The sequence below is a fragment of the Schistocerca americana genome, chromosome 10, assembly GCF_021461395.2.
Source record: "Schistocerca americana isolate TAMUIC-IGC-003095 chromosome 10, iqSchAmer2.1, whole genome shotgun sequence".
In the NCBI taxonomy this organism is placed as follows: domain Eukaryota; kingdom Metazoa; phylum Arthropoda; class Insecta; order Orthoptera; family Acrididae; genus Schistocerca; species Schistocerca americana.
The window spans coordinates 85,855,013-85,878,840 of record NC_060128.1 but is presented as its reverse complement, the minus strand read 5'-3'; positions in this window follow the sequence as shown (position 1 = coordinate 85,878,840).

Sequence of the window (23,828 nt, the reverse complement as noted above, 5' to 3'; positions counted from 1 at the left end):
GCTTCCGCGTCGGCCGCCAGGCGCCAGCACCTGCCGGCACGCCTCGCCGCCCCCTGCGGCGCCGTAGCAGCCCCGACGCGGCGTGTTAAAAACATTAAAGCGCCTTATTACCGATTATAAGCCCGTATAAAGGCGGGAGGGCAGTCGCCGTAGGGGGTGGCTGAGGGGTATAACTCCTCAACTGTGCTGCGCCTTTCTCTGTCTCCCGTCTCACGCCTTCCCGGAGCACTTCTGCACCCTTTCCTGGGACGCCAGTTGCTCCACCGTCTCTCTCGCTACGCCACTAGAAAGGACCCAGAGAGAGAGAAAGAGAGAGGGAGAGAACGAGAATGTGGGTGGGTATTACGGAATCCCTTGGCGCCGTAAAAATGAAGTGTAATATAAGAGCCATGAAAGCTGAGGAACCATTCCACTGCGCCTGCCTTCCTCCCCTGCCCTACCTAGCGCCCTGTAACAAGTTAACGCTCGCTCTGTTTCCCCCTCCCCACACCCCGGCCCTCTTAAGCCCTTCTTACCGTCTCTCGTTAGCTCCACAGCCTCGTAAACATATTGTTCTGCCACTCGCGTTAACACCTTTAGCTCTTGCAATAGGAACTGCTTTATGTCATCCATACTAATACACTACTGGCCATTAAAATTGCTACACCACGAAGATGACGTGCTACAGACGCGAAATTTAACCGACAGGAAGAAGATGCTGTGATATGCAAATGATTAGCTTTTCAGAGCATTCACACAATGTTGGCCCCGGTGGCGACACATACAACGTGTTGATATGAGGGAAGTTGCCAACCGACTTCTCATACACAAACAGCAGTTGACCGGCGTTGCCTGGTGAAACACTGTTGTGATGCCTCGTGTAAGGAGGAGAAATGCGTACCATCACGTTTCCGACTTTGATAAAGGTCGGATTGTAGCCTATCGCGATTGCGGTTTATCGTATCGCGACATTACTGCTTGCGTTGGTCGACATCCAATGACTGTTAGCAGAATATGGAATCGGTGGGTTCAGGAGGGTAATACGGAACGCCGTACTGGATCCCCACGGCCTCGTATCACTAGCAGTCGAGATGACAGGCATCTTATCGGTATGGCTGTAACGGATCGTGCAGCCACGTCTCCATCCCTGAGTCAACAGATGGGGACGTTTGCAAGACAACAACCATCTACACGAACAGTTCGACGACGTCTGCAGCAGCACGGACTATCAGCTCGGAGACTATGGCTGCGGTTACCCTTGACGCTGCATCACAGACAGGAGCGCCTGCGATGGTGTACTCGACGACGAACCTGGGTGCACGAAAGGCAAAACGTCATTTTTTTCGGATGAATCCAGGTTCTGCTTACAGCATCATGATGGTCGCATCCGTGTTTGGCGACATCGCTGTGAATGCACATTGGAAACGTGTATTCGTCATCGGCATACTGGCGTGATGGTATGGGGTGCCATTGGTTACACGTCTCGGTCACCTCTTGTTCCCATTGACAGCACTTTGAACAGTGGACGTTACATTTCAGATGTGTTACAACCCGTGGCTCGACCCTTCATTCGATCCCTGCGAAACCCTACATTTCAGTGGGATAATGCACCACCGCATGTTGCAGGTCCTGTACGGGTCTTTCTGGACACAGAAAATGTTCGACTGCTGCCCTGGCCAGCACATTCTCCAGATCTCTCATCAACTGAAAACGTCTGGTCAATGGTGGCCGAGCAACTGGCTCGTCACAATACGCCAGTCACTAGTCTTGATGAACTGTGGTATCGTGTTGAAGCTGCATGGGCAGCTGTACCTGTACACGCCATCCAAGCTCTGCTTGACTCAGTGGCCCGGCGTATGAAGGCCGTTATTACGGCCAGAGGTGGTTGTTCTGGGTACTGATTTCTCAGGATCTATGCACCCAAATTGCGTGAAAATGTAATCACATGTCAGTTCTAGTATAATATATTTGTCCAATGTATTTTTGGTGTAGCAATTTTAATGGCCAGTAGTGTACATGGCAGTGCGAAAGACGCTTCATGTCATCCATACTAACACAGAGTGTTTCAAAAAGGATATACGTATCACAAAGTATTATTTCGTCCAAACTATAGATCGCTGCGCCTCGGCACGGATATTGGATTAACGAATAGATAATCTAGTTTATATTAATAGCCACTAGATGTCAGTTGTCTTCTGTTTTGCTTGGTAACCGTCATTTGTTTGAAATGGCTATTCCGCAGCAGAAATCATTATGTGCTAAGTGCGATTCCTTGATTGCAGTGCAAAGACGTTTCAGGTTGAGGTAGCAAATTGATTCTCCGAATGGGTGGAACATTCGCAGATGGTATCGACAGTTTCTAGATACAGGATGTGTATGTAAATGAAAGAGACCCGGTCGCACTCGTGTTCCCGAATAAAACTGCTTTGCAACGTAGTGCATCAAAATGAAATCGTCGTGCCAGTCGGGAGATACAACTGCTTACAACAACAATTTGACGTGTATTGAGACGTCGGTTTGGTTATGAATCCGTACATGTTACAGCTGTTACAAGCTCTGCGTCCTGATGACAAGCGCAAACGTGTGGCGTTTTGTAACGAGATTCTTGATGCTATTGAAAACACTTTCCCACAACGCCCCGTGTCGAGTGATGAAACGACTTTCCATGTTAGTGGTCAGGTAAACAAACCCAATGTTCGAATTTGGGGACTACAGAACCCAAATGCAGCCATTGAACATGTACGAGATTCGGCCAATGTGTTTTGTGCGCTATCCCGATCATCTGTTTACGGCCCATTCTTCTTTGATGGAAACACGGTTAACGGTCAACAGTATCTCGTTATGTTACAAAACTGGTTGTTGCCGAGACTGCACGAAGACAACAACATTTTCAACAAGACGGAGTCGCCAAGTGCATGAATATCTGAATGAAACTCTACCGAACCGTTGCATTGGTCGTCAAGGAGCTGGCGACCTAGCATGTCTCAGCCGGGCTCCACTGTCACCGGATTTGACGCCGTCTCACCTCTTCCTGTGGGGTTTCGTCAAAGACAACGTTTATGTACCGCAACTCCCACAGAACCTGGAAGAGATGAAGAATCGGATCACTACTGCCATATCATCAGTGACGGAGGACATGCTTGCCCGAGAATCTGAGTATCGATGTGATATTGTTCGTGTCGCCCCCGCAGATGGAGGACAATTTTAACATCTGTAATCTGAACTTGAGAGGTTCGTAAATATGTGTGTATGTCTTGAAGTAATTATAAATACGAAACTAACGGTGCCTGTTACGATTCCACGACTAAACCACTGAACAGATTTCGATAACGTTTGGTATGGAGATAGCTTGAATCCTGAGGAAGATTAGCTACTTCAGAAACAGTAGAGAATGGAACATCCTATTTTACTTCAGTTGACATAAACAGTGTTAAAAATTATTAAATTTGTTGCATAATGTACACCTTGTGCAGTGTCCACGTCCCTCCGAACGAACCTCTCGGGAGTGACGCTGTGCATGCCGCCGTGTCGTGAACAGGGGTTACTAGTGGTGGGGGGAGGGGGTGGGGGAGTGCGTTGTGTTGTGTTGTTGTGGGGGAGGAGACCAGACAGCGAGGTCATCGGCCTCATTAGATTAGGGAAGGGCGGGGAAGGAAGTCGGCCGTGCTCTTTCAAAGGAGCCATCCCGGCATTTGCCTGGAGCGATTTAGGGACGTCACGCGTAAGTAGGCTGTTTAGGTTTTTATGTTGGTAACGTCACGTAGCGCTCTGTGTGAAAATCACTGACTATGCTGTGTGCAGTCTGTGGCTGGTTCGCATTGTTGGAATGTTACCTATTGTAGTGTTGGGCAGTTGGATGTGAAGAGCGCGTAGCGTTGTGCAGTTGGAGGTGAGCCGCCAGCAGTGGTGGATGTGGGGAGGGAGATGGCAGAATTTAGAGAGCGGATGATCTGGACTTGTCTCCACCAGGAAGAGGAAATTTGTAATACCGGATATTATGAACTGATATATATATATTACGACTTTTAAACATTATTAAGGTAAATACATTGTTTGTTCTCTATCAAAGTCTTTCATTTGCTAACTACGCCTATCAGTAGTTAGTGCCTTCAGTAGTTAGAATCTTTTATTCAGCTGGCAGTAGTGGCGCTCGTTGTAGTTCGAGAAACGAAGATTTTTGTGAGGTAAGTGATCCATGAAAGGTATAGGTTACTGTTAGGGCCATTCTTTTGTAGGGATTATTGAAAGTCAGATTGCGTTGCGCTAAAAACATTGTGTCAGTTTAGTGTTGATTAGAATACGTAAAGAGCGATATGTCTGAGCACGTTCAGTTTTGCTAAGCTGTTTGAAAATCAAATAATGTAAGACGTTTATTAGCACAGTCGTTCATAAAATTTTCCTAAGGGGATGTTCCACAAGGAAGACCTAGCTGGGGGATGTTTCACACGGAAGACCTAGCCGTCCGCTGTGGCCGAGTGGTTCTAGGCACTTCAGTCCGGAACCACGCGATTGATACGGTCGCAGGTTCGAATCCTGCCTCGGGCATGGATGTGTGTGATGTCCTTAGGTTAGTTAGGTTTAAGTAGTTCTAAGATCCAAGGGACTGGTGACCTCAGATGTCCCGTAGTGTTCAGAGCCATTTGAACGGAAAACCTAAATCTACATCTACATCTACATCCATACTCCGCAAGCCACCTGACGGTGTGTGGCGGAGGGTACCTTGAGTACCTCTATCGGTTCTCCCTTCTATTCCAGTCTCGTATTGTTCGTGGAAAGAAGGATTGTCGGTATGCCTCTGTGTGGGCTCTAATCTCTCTGATTTTATCCTCATGGTCTCTTCGCGAGATATACGTAGGAGGGAGCAATATACTGCTTGACTCTTCGGTGAAGGTATGTTCTCGAAACTTTGACAAAAGCCCGTACCGAGCTACTGAGTGTCTGTCCTGCAGAGTCTTCCACTGAAGTTTATCTATCATCTCCGTAACGCTTTCGCGATTACTAAATGATCCTGTAACGAAGCGCGCTGTTCTCCGTTGGATCTTCTCTATATCTTCTATCAACCCTATCTGGTACGGATCCCACACTGCTGAGCAGTATTCAAGCAGTGGGCGAACAAGCGTACTGTTACCTACTTCCTTTGTTTTCGGATTGCATTTCCTTAGGATTCTTCCAATGAATCTCAGTCTGGCATCTGTTTTACCAACGATCAACTTTATATGATCATTCCATTTTAAATCACTCCTAATGCGTACTCCCAGATAATTTATGGTATTAACTGCTTCCAGTTGCTGACCTGCTATTTTGTAGCTAAATGATATAGGATCTATCTTTCTGTGTATTCGCAGCACATTACACTTGTCTACATTGAGATTCAGTTGCCATTCCCTGCACCATGCGTCAATTCGCTGCAGATCCTCCTGCATTTCAGTACAATTTTCCATTGTTACAACCTCTCGATACACCACAGCATCATCCGCAAAAAGCCTCAGTGAACTTCCGATGTCATCCACAAGGTCATTCATGTATATTGTGAATAGCAACGGTCCTATGACACTCCCCTGCGGCACACCTGAAATCACTCTTACTTCGGAAGACTTCTCTCCATTGAGAATGACATGCTGCGTCCTGTTATCTAGGAACTCTTCAATCCAATCACACAATTGGTCTCATAGTCCATATGCTCTTACTTTGTTCATTAAACGACTGTGGGGAACTGTATCGAACGCCTTGCGGAAGTCAAGAAACACGGCAACTACCTGTGAACCCGTGTCTATGGCCCTCTGAGTCTCGTGGACGAATAGCGCGAGCTGGGTTTCACATGACCGTCTTTTTCGAAACCCATGCTGATTCCTACAGAGTAGATTTCTAATCTCCAGAAAAGTCATTATACTCGAACACAATACGTGTTCCAAAATTCTACAACTGATCGACGTTAGAGATATAGGTCTATAGTTCTGCACATCTGCTCGACGTCCCTTCCTGAAAACGGGGATGACCTGTGCCCTTTTCCAATCCTTTGGAACGCTACGCTCTTCTAGAGACTTACGGTACACCGCTGCAAGAAGGGAGGAAAGTTCCTTCGCGTACTCTGTGTAAAATTGAACTGGTATCCCATCAGGTCCAGATGCCTTTCCTCTTTTGAGCGATTTTAATTGTTTCTCTATCCCTCTGTCGTCTATTTCGATATCTACCATTTTGTCATCTGTGCGACAATCTAGAGAAGGAACTACAGTGCAATCAGGACGGCCGGACGCAGGATTGAACCGTTGTCCTCCCGAATGCGAGTCCAGTGTGCTTCCCACTTCGCCACCTCACTCGGTGGCCCAGGAGGCGTGGGTGGTGGTGGGTGGGGGGCTGCGAGGGATGTGGCATATCACGAACTATGCTTACCCATACAGGCAGACATGCGAGTGGCACCACTGATAAAGCTAGCACAATTGCAGGTAACAGCCAGTACAGGATGGTTATAATTAAAGTGCAGCTACACATGGGAATCCAGAGTGAGCGCCGAAATTTGATATATATGACGATGCGTTAATGCGGAATCGATTTAAGCTGGAAAGAAATTAGTTCCAATTTTGGCCGCCAGGTCCAAATCTGGCGCTGTGAGTGCAGCAAAGAGGTACAGAAATTTTTCCATATGTAATGGATTAGGAATGGGATGTGGGGAGAAAAGCGAAAACAACTGAGAAAGGCGTAATGTTGATTTTATTATTGACTACCGCTTACACAATTAGCTCGTTATGAGCATAGGAGACGCAGACGAGATGCTGAATCCGTAAAACGACGTGATCAACAGTCGCTCACAGCAGCAACGTGTTCCTGTATCCTGGCCAATCACGTAGAGAACGAAGTTGTCCCTGATAAACGCGTTCTTTTAAAGATCTGCTGCGACACAGTTCGCATACATCCAGATCAGAAGATCTTATAGACTATGCATAAGGAAAACTCTGGAGGTAACATGTTCATAGAAAGTTGCATTAAGCGTAACTCTCACTCGGAGGTCGACATAATGTGTTATCCCATTGTGCATGAAAGCAGTGGTTTCTACACAGTTGCGCTCTTCCAAAGCAGCAGTCTCATGCTGTTCGAGGAGGTCTCGATAGCCTACTGACGACACGGTATACCTGGCAGGATCTCTGGGCGAATTGTCTTTGAAGGAGAACGTACCGAGAATAAAAATGGTTCAAATGTCTCTAAGCACTATGGGACTGAACATCTGAGTTCATCAGTCCCCTAGAACTTAGAACTACTTAAACTTAACTAACCTAAGGACATCACACACATCCGTGCCCGAGGCAGGATTCGATCCTGCGACCGTAGCAGCCGCGTGGTTCCTGACTGAAGCGCCTAGAACCGAGAGTAAAGCTGCTTCTGAATCCACACCACACGGACACATGTTATGAGTGCGATGGCTCTTCATGCACAACGCGCGATGTGTCATGTGTTTATTGGCATTGTGTGTCAAGATTATGAACCCAGTTTCCCTGGGCCAACTGTAGTTAATTTTTAGTTGTTCCGGAGTTCTGAGTACTAACTCTGCCCTGTAGTGTAAAATGTGCCTCGACACTCCATGTAATAGTTTCTGGCCACATGTCATCAACTTCGATCCATGTCAGAAACCGAAGGACAAATTCAGAACGTTGCTGCAGATCATGAGATTTCAGTCGTTGTGCCGTCTGGACCTTGTAAAGGTACCAGTGTGAAACAGGCTGCAGAACTTTCCGTGCTATTGACCGTGGGACGGACACTTCTCGTGACCCTGCAAGAGTACTAGCCCTACCCAGGGAACGTGTCGCATGCTCAGGATAGGACGCATTTCTCTTCCAGGTGCCACTCCAAGCTCACCCGTGCTTCCGAACTTCGTTATCATCTTCTTTAAACCATTTAGTGACATAGGATCTCTCCTCAGATATTTTAATGGGCGATCCTCTCTCAGTGCAGCACTCTGATTGCTGCTGTTCACAAAAAACAGTTTCACTAACAGCGCATGGTCTGTCTTCTCGATAGCCGTACTCTTCATTCGTGTTGTGGTATGCAAGAGACAGCGTGGGTGTCATGCCGTCATACAAGCAGTGTACAGCGCCGGATTTCCACCTGGTGGCAACAACTGAAACTTTTTTCCAGCTTTAATCGGTTCCAGGTTAACACTAGCATATCCCTCAAGTTTCGCTGCCATACCATAATTTCAGCCCGCACTGGACATCCTTTAGAAGCTGTACTTTTGTTATAACCACTCTGTACGGTCTACACTGGTGTCCGAAATTAATGCAACAAACCACTACTTCACCGTCCTGTCTCTAGTTCACCACATAATCATACAAACTTTGAACAGACGTCCGTAGGATCGTGTTCTGCACGCAAGATGGCATTCCGTTCAACGAACAACCACACCAACGATGACGTCAGGGTACCTGTCAAATGGGGCAGTGTTTGCCGGGTACTCTAAATCCACAGTAGCTGTGTACAAAGTCACAGACGGTGCAATATGGTAGAGTGAAGACGGCTATCAGACTCTCTGCGGTGGACGGACATAGGAAGAATGGAAGCAGGACAGTCGCAAAGTGAAACTTCATGGTAGATTAAAACTGTGTGCCGGACCGAGACTCGAACTCGTGACCTTTGCCTTTCGCGGGCAAGTTCTCTACCGACTGAGCTACCCAAGCACGACTCACGACCCGTCCTCAAAGACTTAATTCCGCCAGTACCTCGTCTCCTACCTTCGGTAGAGCACTTTCCCGCAAAAGACAAAGGTCCCGAGTTCGAGTCTCTGTCCGGCACACAGTTGTAATCTGCCAAGAAGTTTCGTATCAGCGCACTCTCCGCTGCAGAGTGAAAATCTGATTTTGGTCGCAAAGTGATGTGGGCCGATGACTTAACGTGAATCGTTCTGTTGTTTTCCCTATGTGGCGATAGGTCATAGATACAGGAACTGTATCCCGAAGACCAGACGCCGGCCGGTGTGGCCGAGCCGTTCTAGGCGCTTCAGTCTGGAACTGCGCGAACCGCTACGGTCGCGGGTTCGAATCCTGCCCCGGGCATGGATGTGTTAGTTAGGTTTAAGTAGTTCTAAGTTCTAGGGGACTGATGACCTCGGAAGTTAAGTGCCATAGTGCTCACAAGGGAACCTCCCCATCGCACCCCCCTCAGATTTAGTTATAAGTTGGCACATTGGATAGGCCTTGAAAAACTGAACATAGATCAATTGAGAAAACAGAAAGAAGTTGTGTGGAACTGTGAAAAAATAAGCAAAATATACAAACTGAGTAGTTCAAGGGAAGATAGGCAACATTAAGGACGATGGGAACGCAGGAGCACCGTGGTTCCGTGGTTAGCGTGAGCAGCTGCGGAACGAAAGGTCCTTGGTTCAAATCTTCCATCGAGTGAAAAGTTTAATTTTTTATTTTCAGTTTATGTGACAAACTCTTATGTTTTCATCTCTTTTTTGGGAGTGATTATCACATCCACAAGAAAACCTAAATCGGGCAAGGTAGAAGAATCTTTTTTACCCATTCGCCAAGTGTACAAGTTAGGTGGGTCGACAACATATTCCTGTCATGTGACGCACATGCCGTCACCAGTGTCGTATAGAATATATCAGATATGTTTTCCTGTGGAGGAATCGGTTGACCTATGACCTTTCGATCAAATGTTTTCGGTTCCGATTGGAGAAGCACGTCCTTTCGTCTACTAATCGCACGGTTTTGCGATGCGGTCGCAAAACACAGACACTAAACTTATTACAGTGAACAGAGACGTCAATGAACGAACGGACAGATATAACTATGCAAAAATAAAGAAAGTAAAATATTCACTTCTGCGAAGACTTGAACCAAGGACCTCTCCTTCTGCAGCTGCTCGCGCTACCACGAGACCACGGCGTTCCTGAGCTCACGTGCTCCTTGATGTTGCCTATGTGGCCCATGGACTACTCAGTTTGTATATTTTGCTTATTTTTTCACAGTTTCACACAACTTCTTCCTGTTTTCTCAATTGATCTGTGTTCGGTTTATGAAGGCCTATCCACTGTGCCAAGTTATAACTAAATCTGAGGGGTGTGCGATGGGGAGGTTCCCTTGTCAGAGCCATTTGAACAAATTTTTGAAGACCAGACCATGGTCGACGACGTGTGATATCAGAAAGACAGGACCGCTATTTTGTTGTAAGGGACGACGGTACTACCTCTGTAGTACACAGCATCTGGCATCTGACCCCGCAGCATCCATTTGTGTTTTATCGAGGCAAACGACGTACAGAAGGCTTCAGCAGAGTGGCTCTCATTGCCGGAGATCTTCTGTATGTGTACCTCTGACTCGCCTTCACAGAAGGCATGTCAGTCAGCCTGCCACCTGGCCGGTCGAACAGTGGGCCAGTGTTCTATTCACAGATGAGTCCCGATTTGGCATCGAGAGTGATTCTTGACGGATTCACATCTGGAGGGAACGTGGTACTCAACCTGGGGACCCAAACACTGTGGAAAGAGAGGGTCCCTAGTGGTGTGAGCAGTGACCCTCGACCACCTCTTTATGAGCTTGTAAGGTTGAAGCGGCAAGGTTTAACTGCTGTCAGGTGTCTTGGCGAGATCTTGGGACCTCGTGTGCTTTTGTGCGAGATGCTGCGGCCCAGATTTCGCACTGATGGACGATAATGCCCAACCTCGTAGAGCACAGGTGGTTGGTATTTTGTGGGTGACGGAAGAATTTGCAGGCATGGTGTGGCCTGGTCACTCTCCCCATTTCAATCCCCTAGAGTATGTCTGGGATGCACTAGGGAGACGGATTGCGTCACGTTAGGATCCACCGACCAGTCTCCAAGACTTTCGAGCAGCTCTGCAGGAATAATGGGCGTTATTGCGTCAACATCTACATCTACATCTACATCCATACTCCACAAGCCACCTGACGGTGTGTGGCGGAGGGTACCTTGAGTACCTCTATCGGTTCTCCCTTCTATTCCAGTCTCGTATTGTTCGTGGAAAGAAAGACTGTCGGTATGCCTCTGTGTGGGCTCTAATCTCTCTGATTTTATCCTCATGGTCTCTTCGCGAGATATACGTAGGAGGGAGCAATATACTGCTTGACTCTTCGGTGAAGGTATGTTCTCGAAACTTTGACAAAAGCCCGTACCGAGCTACTGAGCGTCTCTCCTGCAGAGTCTTCCACTGGAGTTTATCTATCATCTCCGTAACGCTTTCGCGATTACTAAATGATCCTGTAACGAAGCGCGCTGCTCTCCGTTGGATCTTCTCTATATCTTCTATCAACCCTATCTGGTACGGATCCCACACTGCTGAGCAGTATTCAAGCAGTGGGCGAACAAGCGTACTGTAACCTACTTCCTTTGTTTTCGGATTGCATTTCGTTAGGATTCTTCCAATGAATCTCAGTCTGGCATCTGCTTTACCGACGATCAACATTATATGATCATTCCATTTTAAATCACTCCTAATGCGTACTCCCAGATAATTTATGGTATTAACTGCTTCCAGTTGCTGACCTGCTATTTTGTAGCTAAATGATAAAGGATCTATCTTTCTGTGTATTCGCAGCACATTACACTTGTCTACATTGAGATTGAATTGCCATTCCCTGCACCATGCGTCAATTCGCTGCAGATCCTCCTGCATTTCAGTACAATTTTCCATTGTTACAATCTCTCGATACACCACAGCATCATCTGCAAAAAGCCTCAGTGAACTTCCGATGTCATCCACAAGGTCATTTATGTATATTGTGAATAGCAACGGTCCTATGACACTCCCCTGCGGCACACCTGAATTCACTCTTACTTCGGAAGACTTCTCTCCATTGAGAATGACATGCTGCGTCGTGTTATCTAGGAACTCCTCAATCCAATCACACAATTGGTCTGATAATCCATATGCTCTTACTTTGTTCATTAAACGATTGTGGGGAACTGTGGAAAGAGACTGACGACACCATTTACAGCAAGCTCCACCGTTGTCAGGCCTGAACTGCACCCAGAGGCGGTCACACCCCATACTGAGTACATCAACCAGTTGTCTAGTTGTCTAAACCCGTTAACTTGAAGAAAAAAATCAAAGAATATAATGAAATGTTTCCCTGGGACATTTAAGTCTTCTCGTTATCTACGATAATCAAAGCAGAAGAAATGAATTAGAATTAGTGCTGCAGCCAGAACTTGGACCTGGGGCCTCTTGCTTTGTAGGTAGAAACGCTAAACATTACGCCACCACACCACGATGGTCAAGACTGCTGCACGAACTACCGAAGTTAAGTACCCTCAACACAAACTTCAATTCATTATCTTCTGCTGATTTTCCATTACACTGTCACTACTATGTCGGAGAGCCCTGGCAGTAGTGGAAATGTAACGGCTAATTAACAGAAGATAATGAATTGAAGTTTGTGTTAGGGAGGGCACTTAACTTCGGTAGTTCGTGCAGCAGTCTTGACCATCGTGGTATGGTGGTGTAATGTTTAGCGTTTTCTACCTGCAAAGCAAGAGGCCCCCGGTTCGAGTCACCGGCACGGTAACTCAGCGTGTTCGGTCAGAGGGTTAGCTGCCCTCTGTAATAAAAAAAAACTGAGTTAATGGACCAATAACGAACTGAAACGGGTGTCTTGCGACGTCCGCACCGAGCAGATGAAACGAACGAAAACGAACAAAATGAGATAACACAAAAAAAACGTCCCGGCCGCGGCACAAATTTTAATTCTATTTTTCCGCTTTGATCATTATCGTAAAAAAGGAATATATTTGTCTACCATTATGCCTGTTGCAGTTCTTTACCTTGTTTGTACTTTACTACCACGTATTTGTACTGCTTTATGGCAAAATGAACGCAACTTTGCAAAATTTCTGCTTGTTGCTTTAATTGTGGACACCGGTGTATAACTGGGATCCACGGCTTGCTGAAATTATCAGTGACTCCATTTTCATAACCAGGCAGTATTTATTCATCTTCAGTAATCAGCTGATTTCGGCTTTTATGTTCATCTGTAACCATATTCTCCAAACGAACGTGAAGTGCATGGCAGAAAATACTTTCCACTGCAACGCATATCAGGATTTCGTTCCCTTCGATTCGTACATGGACCACAGGAAGAATAATGTCTGAAATGTCTCTATGTGCGCTGTTATTAGCTTAACCTTTTCTTCGTGCCTCCTATGGGTGCCATATGCACGGGCTTGTGGTACAGTTTTAGATTCATAATTAAAAGACAGTTCTCAAAAATTTCTAAGTAGGCTTTCTCGGGATACTTTATGTCTGTTTTTTAAGTCTGTCGGTTCAATTTTTTTACAATCTCTGTGAAGCTCTATCATTGGTCTACTAAACCACTGATCATTTATGCAGATCTTCTTACTGTACGTTAACTGAACCCTGTTGGGTATGGCGAGCGATGGAATATCTTTTGTAGAATGGTGCATATTTTCCCAGCATCCAACCACGGAATCTCTACAGCCAATAATAAGTGAATTTAGAGACTGTACTAGAAAAAGAGTAAATGAAACAGAAAGCGAAACACAATCGACTCAGGTGAACGTTATCATTATCATGTCATCGATAAGAATAGTGTAAGTGAGTAGCTTTTATTTGTGTGTATGTTGTGGTAAATACAAACCTGGGAATGAGAACTGACAACCTATACGTGCTACTGAGCTCAAAGCCACATCAGTTAAGTGAAACTGAAATAAGCCAATAAATAAGCGAACTAATTATTTCACGATCCGTAGACTTGGTCAGTGGCAACTGTTTGGAAAAAAAAGACGTAACCGTATAAGGAAAACAAACCAAACTATAATGTCGACCTGTTTAATTGAAAGAACCTGCATTGCACAAAGGAAACGAAATGATCACCTATTATGAATTTCACTTGAAAATGAAATAGCAACACAGCAAAAATCCACAACTAAAAACCAACTACATTTTATCCAGGGAAACTGGGTTCATAATCTTTCGGCACAATGCCATTAAAGACATGACTCAATCTTCAAGTACTGAAATTTCAGTTAGGAAGGAACTCATTAAAGAAAAAAATTTTAAACTCTAATACGAAAATTCATTTAATCTAATGATTTCCATGATACACTAAATTAACTCAGAAATCAATCAATAAAATAATTATAAAAAACTCGACTGTGACGAGGGTGAAGTGGACCAACAATACAAGTCTACAAATATAAAAATAAACTTTTTATCTCATCAAATAATACACTGTTCTTCAATTTCAAAACCTTTTTTATCTCCATATGCTATCTAACCATTGTTCTGAGTCATAATTCCTCCTCATAGTAAATCTGCAACTCACATGGTTCCAAAAGTACGTCCTTGAATTACACTGTACACTCAACGAACCCGCGCCCGCTGCACACCGCGACTATCGACTACTGACTGTCGAAGATTCTACGACTCCACAGTGCTGTCATCGCAGACACAGACAATGTTGCCTAACAACTGTTCCTCTGATCACAGTTCTTCAAACATATCACTGTCCTTTACAAATATTAGCGCATCCAATATCATCATCAATAAATAGCCATCTTACAATAGGCCTACCAACTTTTCTAACAAGGGAACCTCCCCATCGCACCCCCCTCAGATTTAGTTATAATCTGGCACAGTCGATAGGCCTTGAAAAACTGAACACAGATCAATCGAGAAAAGAGGAAGAAGTTGTGTGGAACTATGAAAAAATAAGCAAAATATACAAACTGTGTAGTCCATTGGCAAGATAAGCAACATCAAGGATGATATGAGAACAGCCGCGCCGTGGTCCCGTGGTTAGCGTGAACAGCTACGGAGCGAGCGGTCCTTGGTTCAAGTCTTCACTCGACTCAAAATTTTACTTTCTTTAATTTCGCGAAGTTACGATCTGTCCGTTCGTTCATTGACGTCTCTGTTCACTGTAATAAGTTTAGTGTCTGTGTTTTGCGACCGCACCGCAAAACCGTGCGATTAGTAGCCGAAAGGACGTGCCCGTCCAATGGAAACCGAAAACATTTGATTGCAAGGTCATAGGTCAACCGATTCCTCCACAGGAAAACACGTCTGATATATTCTATACGACACTGGTGACGGGATGTGCGTCACATGACAGGAATATGTTGTCGACCCACCTAACTTGTACACTTGGCGAATGGGTAAAAAGATTCTTCTACCTTGCCCGATTTAGGTTTTCTTGTGGATGTCATAATCACTTCCAAAAAATTGATGACAACATAAGAGTGTGTCACATAAACTTCAACAAATGAATGCAACAGTTTCACAGTCGCACAGTTTTCTCTGTGCTCTGTCAAAACATATGTTTTTAAGGTTTTCAAATTTTTCCGTGTGTAGACCGTCAAATCCTGCATATGTCCAAGCAAATCTGAACATGTCCTGGAATTTTCCACAGCGAAGCTGATTATGTGTGAGTGCCTGAACTCTGATAATTGTCTGAAAATAAAAAATTTTCACCCGAGGGAATACTTGAACCAAGGACCTCTCGTTCCGTAGCTGCTGACGCTAACCACGGGACCACGGCGCTCTCGTGCTCGCATCGTCCTTGATGTTGTATATGTTTCGTATGGACTGCTTAGTTTGTATATTTTGCTTATTTTTTTCGTAGTTCCACACAACTTCTCCCTGTTTTCTCGATTGATCTGTGTTCAGTTTTTCAAGGCCTATCCACTGTGCCAACTTATAACTGAATCTGAGGGGGGTACGATGGGGAGGTTCCCTTGTAAGAACATGTTTGCAATATGGATAGGTAATCTGTTAAAATCCGTGTGAAATACAGCCTAAGTAAGGAAATAATGACGTCAGTGACAATTTGTATAAACGATAGGTCGTCTTCCTACGTAATTACTGTCCGAATTTCAAACGACTGTGAAATTTTCTCGTGATTTTCAGTACCACTTTGTAACATCCTCTTCTTAGCGTCTACATCCACGTGATTACTCTGCTATCAACAATAAAGTGCCTGGCAGAGGGTTCAATGAACCACCTTCAAGCTGTCTCTCTACCGTTCTACTCTCGGACGTCCCGCGGAAAAAAAGAGGACTTAAATTTTCCTGTGCGAGCCCTGATCTCTCTTATTTTATTGTGACGATCATCTCTCCCCATGTAGGTGGGTGCCAACAGAATGGAGAAAACTGGTCATTGAATTTTCATGACAAGATCCCGTCGCAACGAAAAACGCCTTTGTTTTAATGAATGCCACTCCAATTCACGTATCATGTCTCTGGCACTATTTCCTCTATTTCGTGATGATACAAAACGGGCAGCCCTTCTTTGAACTTTTTCGATGTCGTCCGTCAGTACCACTTGATGCGGATCCCACACCGCACAGCAGTACTCCAGAATAGGGCTGACAAGCTTGGTGTAAGCAGTCTCTTTATTAGACCTGTTGCACTTTCTAAGTGTTCTGCCAATGAATCGCAGTGTTTGGTTAGCTCTAACCACAACTTTATCTAGGTGATCGTTCCAATTTAGGTTATTTGTGATTGTGATAACTAACTGTTTAGTTGAATTTACAGCCTTCAGGTTTGCGTGACTTTTCGCGTAATCGAAATGTAACGGATTTCTTTTAGTACTCACGCTCACACTTTTCTTTATTCAGGTTCAGTTGCCACTTTTTGCACCATACAGATATCTTATCTAAATCATTTTGCAATTCGTTTTGGTCATCTGATGACTTTACAAGACGGTAAATGACAGCATCATCTGCAAACAATCTAAGACGGCTATTCAGATTGTCTCCTATGTCGTTAATGTAGATCAGGAACAATAGATGGCCTATAACACTTCCTTGGGGAACGCCAAAAATCACTTCTGTTTTACTCGATGACTTTCCGTCAATTACTACTAACCGTGACGCTGCAAATACGTAAGGTCCACATTACTGTTATACTTGCTGCTGTCAGTTGTAGTTATTACATAGTTGCCGACCGTTGTGGCCGTGCGGTTCTAGGAGCTTCAGTCTGGAACTGGGTGACCGCTACGGTCGCAGGTTCGAATCCTGCCTCGGGCATGGATGTGTGTGATGTTCTTAGGTTAGTTAGGTTTAATTAGTTCTAAGTTCTAGGCGACTGATGACCATTTGAACCATTTTATTACATACTTTTAAACATATTGCAGAATTATAAGATCTGATCAAAAGTGTCCGGAGATCTATTACTGCACATTAAAATGCGGCGTATTTACTCTTCGCCTTTACGTCAGCTTGAACTATGCTATACTGACAGTTTCAGTGAGGTGTGTGAATGTCTTTGCAGGAATGACAGAACATTCTTCTTCAAGAGACGAAACGAGACCGAGCGAGGTGGCGCAGTGGTTAGACACTGGACTCGCATTCGGGAGGACGACGGTTCAATCCCGCGTCCGGCCATCCTGATTTAGGTTTTCCGTGGTTTCCCTAAATCGCTCCAGGCAAATGCTGGGATGGTTCCTTTGAAAGGACACGGCCGACTTCCTTCCCCGTCCTTCCCTAATCCGATGAGACCGATGACCTCGCTGTCTGGTCTCCTTCCCCGAAACAACCAACCAACCAACGAAACCAGAGGAGGTAGTGGTGTAGGACGCTGGAGCCTGGAGCAAAGTCGACGTTGTAGCTCACACCAAAAGTGTCCAATTGCGTTAACGTCGGGACAATGGGCAGGTCAGTACGTTCAGGAATGTTGCTGGCCACAAACCATTGCGTCATCGGTGTTGCTTTATGGCAGGGTGCATTGTCATTGTCGCGCAATCATCGTCTCTCAGCTGTTCCTCTAAGTGCGCACAATGCTGTAATATGAGTTCATGTACGACGATCATTCAGTAATTAAAGAGACAAATTGGTCTGGAGAAGACAGCGTTTATTTTTACAAAGGAATACTTTTTCTGCTTTTCAACATAATCCCCTTGAACATTTATGCCCTTGTTCTAACGGGCTGGAAGGTTTTTTATTGCGGTCGCAAAGAACTGTTTATCTTGCTATTTGAACCAATTTACCAAAGACTCGTTCACGCCCTCGTTTTCCTGGAACCTCTTCCCACGTAATGTCACCTTCAGTGCACCAAACAAATGGAAATCACTAGGTGCTAAATCAGGACTGTAAGGGGCATGAGGCAGTAGTTCCCACCGCGTTGTGTCGATGGTTTCACAGGTTAGTTGAGCAATATGAGAACGTGCGTTGTCTTGCTGGAGAATCACAGCTCCCCTCTCAGATCTACGACATCTCTCTCTCATGGCAGGCTTGAGTAGTATTGGCTGTTCACTGTACACTGCTCTTCAAGATAATCACAAAAAGCTGCTGGCCCTTCAGCTTCCCAAAACACCGTCAACATGACTTTCCCTGCTGATGCTTGGGTTCTGAATTTTTTCTTTACAGATGAGTTGGTGTGCTTCCACCCCTTGCTTTGTCTTTTTGATTCTGGCTGATAATAGTGAACCCAAGTATCATCACAAGTTAAAATTTTGTTGAGGAAGTGCTCACCTTCTCTTTCATAAAGTTTCTTTAGAGCTCTTTGCACACACTCAACCTTGTTTCCTGGTCTAGAAGCGTCAGCTCTTTTAGGACAAATATTGCACATGTTTTGCGGTACTTCAGCTTGTTACAGATAATGTTACGAACTGTACCAGTACTAACTTGAGCCTTATCAACTATTATTTCCACAGGCACAAGGCGGTCGGCACGAATAATGTCGTCAGTTCGACTTTCAAGTGAGGGAGTTGAAACTGCAACTGGTCGGTCAGAACGGTGTTCGTCAGTCATTGAGTCGCGACCATGTTTTGATTCCTCTACCCACCTGTAAGAATTTTCATGATTCATACAACCTACACCATAAACTCTGGATATTCTACAGTATATAAACCTATTCACTGGATTCTCGCCTTCAGCAAGTAAAAAACGAATAACAGAACGTTGTTCAAGCAATGTCTATGTTTCAAGCGGACTCGCCATCCTAAAATGTATTTTTGAGGTTATAATCAAAACAATGATGATACATAAGGTGATCGGCGCTCATCCCAGTGATGCCAACTTAAAGCCATGAAAGTACCAAACTCGCCCTACTAACAGTTTCTTACCCAGACGAATTTGTCTCTTTAATTACTGAATAATCCTCGTACTTCCGCATTTAGCATTATCTCAAGTGCTATAAGGGAACGACACGCTAATCACGAAAAACGCCCCCATGCCGTAACACCAAGCCCTCAGTGCTTCGTTGTTGTCACTATACATGATGGCAGGTAACGTCCTCTAGATTCGCTAAACGCAAACCCCGCCATCGGATTGTCATAGAGTGCAGAGTGTCTCATCACACCGGCAGCTGTGGCCGAGCGGTTCTAGGCGCTTCAGTCCGGAACCGCGCTGCTGCTAGGATCGCAGGTTCGAATCCTGCCTCGGGCATGGATGTGCGCGCTGTCCTTAGGTTAGTTAGGTTTAAGTAGTTCTAAGTTCTAGGGGACTGATGACCTCAGATGTTGTCCCGTAGTGCTTAGAGCCATTTGAACCATTTGTTTCATCACTCGAAATCACTCGTCCCCAATCATCCACCGTTCAGAGGCGTCGCTCTTCACGCCGCCTCACAGCACTGACCACGCAAATGTGTGACCCATGAGGAGCTGCTCGAGGACTGCACCACATTCATTTTAGCTGCATACCCACAGTCGTTGTTCTAGCCGGACTGCTGCTAGGACTTCAGCACTCACGAGCGATTCCTTCTATTGACATGAAGTTGGCATCTGTACAGGTACCATTGGTGACCTTGCAGCTCTCGAAGAATGAAATTACAACGAAATCAGACCTTTAGCAGCTTACAGGCGTTGATAAATATCAACGGGGACAGTTGAAAAATGTGTGAAATAATTACGAAAAATCCGCCTCGATTGCACAGATTACCTGGTGTTTACGTAGGGTGCAGCGTGGGCAACCACGCCTTCTTCAGAACAAATATAAAACAGCTTGCCTAAATAAGCATAGTCAAAGGCTAAAAGCAAACACCTACAGCGGCAAGACGTCATTTTTTTTTTTTTTTTTTTTTTTTTTTTTTTTTACAGATACACGGTACATATGTACCAAGTCAATAATATTACTTATCTCAGCCCTGTGTGTGCTGGCTTGCCCCAGCCAACGTACGATGGTCACGGGCTCTCCACCGAACCGAGGCACCGCAGGCTGCTCACATGCGCGGCTATCATCCGTGCACAAAGTTTGTGGTGCGTTGATATTAAATATGTCTTAATTCCCGGATCCTCGCTTTTATCATTTGCCCAATTTGCTATTTGTGCGACAACTTTTGGCAATCAGTTAGGTCCCGATCCACGTTAGCTTCGTAATCCCGCTCCCGTGCATAAGAATAGCGTTTCCTGGCCGCGCATGTGACAATCGTACGTCGGCTGGGGTGACGCAGCAGACACAGGGTTGAGATAACTAATATTATTGACTTGGTACATATGTACCGTGTATTTGTAAAAACAATTTTTATGGGGTCTTGCCACTGTAGGTGCTGATTTTAGCCTCTGACTGTGCCTATTTAGGCAAGCTGTTTTATATTTGTTCTGAAGAAGGCGTGGTTACGCATGCTGAACCCTAGGTAAACACCAGGTAGTCTGTGCAATCGAGGCGGATTTTTCATAATTATATCGGTACTTACGATTGCTGATGCGCTGCAGTGCAGAGAGTTCTGAAAAATGTGTGCCCTAACCGGGACTCGAACCTGGGACTTCCTGCTTACATGGCAGACGCTCTATCCGGCTGGTAGATGGTCACGTTCCAACTTTATGTCTGCACACTACATTTGTAGTGCCCCTGTCCACCATACTTATTACTCGCGGCTAAAGGCCTGATTTCATTGTAATTTCATTCTTCGAGAGCTGCAAGGTCACCAATGGTATCTGTACAGATGTCAGCTTCATAGCGGTAACGGCCAACGACCTTCTTCAGTGCGGATGCACTCACATTGCCCGAACTCTCACGGGAATCGGTAGATTGACTGCCGCGAGCAATGAGTATGGTGAGCGGGAGCACTAAAAATGTAGTGTGGTGACAGAAAGTTGGAAATTGTGTGTCTCACGGGGAGCGTGCCAAAGATAAGGCCCTGCAGTCGACGTATCGTCTGTGTCTTCGGTGGCCGAGTCGGATAGAGCGTCTGCCATATACGCGGGAGGTCCCAGGTTCGAGTCCCGGTGGATACACACATTTTTCAACTGTCCCCGTTGATATTTATCAACGTCTGTAAGCAGCTAATGGTCTGATTTGAATGTAAGTTTATCCTTCTATTGACGTTATACCGTTCTTTATAATCATTCTCCGCGATGCTCGACGGTCCATGTCCGTCAGTACGTGGGGTCTGTCTGGTTTCTGTTTAGCTGTAGTTGTTGCTTCGAATGTCCATTTCACAGTCACATCACCAGTAGACTACCCAGACAGCTTTAGGGTTGATCTGTCTCGTGACGGTGATGATTGGTTCGTCCAGTCTAGCCACTTTCACGAATGATGATGGTATGAGGAGCACGGGCAAAGAATATCCCCAGTCCTTCCGGGAATCGACCCCAGGATCCCGTGATCCAGAGGCAGCAACGCTAGCCACTTGACCACGAGCTGCAGACTGATCTGTCCCGGCTGGATTTGTTACTCAGGTGACATCCAGTGACTAGCCCACGTTCGAAGTCAGTCAGCTCTCGTGACCAACCAGTTCTGCTGTTTCTGGTTCTCTGCTGGTGATACAATACACTCCGCTTCCTTTTACGCTGGCGGGTTCGCCTTCGTGACATAGTGGTCAGTCCCACATTACATAAGAGTGTTCGGATACCTTTGATAAGATAGTGTATAGCACCACAGTTCAGTTGAATGTAGTAGGCGTATTGTAATAATCTTCGTACATCCATTGTTGAAATGGAGGACAGTGGGAGGTCAGCCTGTATAAATTTATATTAAAAATTAAGAAATTCCTCCAGCTGTATTTAAGGTGTACATTTTATTTTGGCAACTAGTTTCAACGTTGTAACAACTTCATCTACAGTTCATACACTTGTTGATGTCAACTGCGTGCGGCTGATACTAGAAGTCAGTGGTGATATACGGACGTGCTCCGTGTGGGAGGTGGGTAGTAATAATGTTTCATACGGTGTTCTGGTGACATAAGTGTAAGATAAATGGCGTTAAACATTTATAAAATAAAATTTATCTGAATACAGCATCCTCACACATCTCCGAACAACGAAAATTTTTCACAACTGGAAATTTAGCATAATATAAAATTTCACTGCAAAAGAAACAAAGGCCGCTGGTTATATAAAGTAAGAAAGAAAGACAGGGAAATTCATATAGGAAATAGAGTAAACGCAAAATAGGAAGACGCATAAAATTTACGAAACTTAACATGCTCCTAAGGCCAACGGGCTTGCCGCAGTGGTAACACCGGTTCCCGTCAGTTGATCGAAATTAAGCGCTGTCGGGCTGGGCTGCCACTTGGATGGGTGACCACCCGGTCTCCCGAGCGCTGTTGGCAAGCGGGTTGCACTCAGCCCTTGTGAGGCAAACTGAGGAGCAATTTGATTGAGAAGCAGCGGCTCCGGTCTCGAAAACTGCGTACAGTCGGGAGAGCGGTCTGTTGATAACATGCCCCTCAATATCCTCATCCAGTGACGCCTGAGGACTGAGGATGACACGACGGCCGGTCGGTACCGTTGGCTCCTCATGGCCTGTTCGGACGGAGTCTAGTTTAGTTTAGTTTTAGCATGCTTGTAGGCATATTGTGTAGCATGTTGTTGGACACATATAATGAATGATATAGACAGCACCGAGCGAGGTGGCGCAGTGGTTAGACACTGGACTCGCATCCGGGAGGACGACGGTTCAATCCCGCGTCCGGCCATCCTGATTTAGGTTTTCCGTGATTTCCCTAAATCGCTCTAGGCAAATGCCGGGATGGTTCCTTTCAAAGGTCACGGCCGACTTCCTTCCTCGTCCTTCCCTAATCCGATGAGACCGATGACCTCGCTGTCTGGTCTCCTTCCCCAAACAACCCAACCCATATAGACAGCAAAATAACTACGAAAATTTATCAAAAGGAAGCGCAAGATTTCAAAATTATGAATATAAAACTGAACCAATAGTCCCGGGGAAGGAAAATAAAAGGAATTAAGGTAAAATCTAACAGAAGCATGTACTATATAAATTTTATCGAAAAACTAGACATTAGAACTCTCTCAAATTTTCAACTGAAGAAAAAATCATGACAAATCCCAAAAACTAACTAAACTACGTGAAAAAACAAATAGGAAAACAAGAGCGAGTTCAGTATGCACAGGCTACACAGCGGAATGAACTTGAAAAACTGGCAATCAGTGTGAGAATTACTTAAAGACATCACAGTCGCCATTGACTGTATAAAATATTTATTCTTGCTATAGCAATTTCGGCCTTATGGCCATTTCCAACTAACACTGCAAAGTTACATTCTGTCAGAATTAAAAACTAGCTGAGATGAGTACAAGCGCTGAAGACAGCCTGCAAAAGAACCAAAAAATAATTCCACACGTACCAAAAACAAGTTACGTAGCCATGATACTTCCAACCCCGTCATTAATATATGAAAGAATGTAAAGAACAGCTTAAGACACCTACGTCATAAATATCTCTTCACGCATGTTACAGTCAAGTACTACTACACGGTAGTCCAACCAAAAAACTTGTATTGTGTACTACCAAAATCATATTTGCGATATTCATTCTTCCGCAAAGCCGACCTAATTATGTTCAACACGTATGAATCAAGTTTTATTATGTTGTGAATACATTACAGGTAGTGGCCAGACACTCAGCAAGGCTTTCGAGACGTTGCAGATGGTGGCCAGCCGCTTGACAAGGCCTTCGAAACGTTGCACATAGTGGGCAACT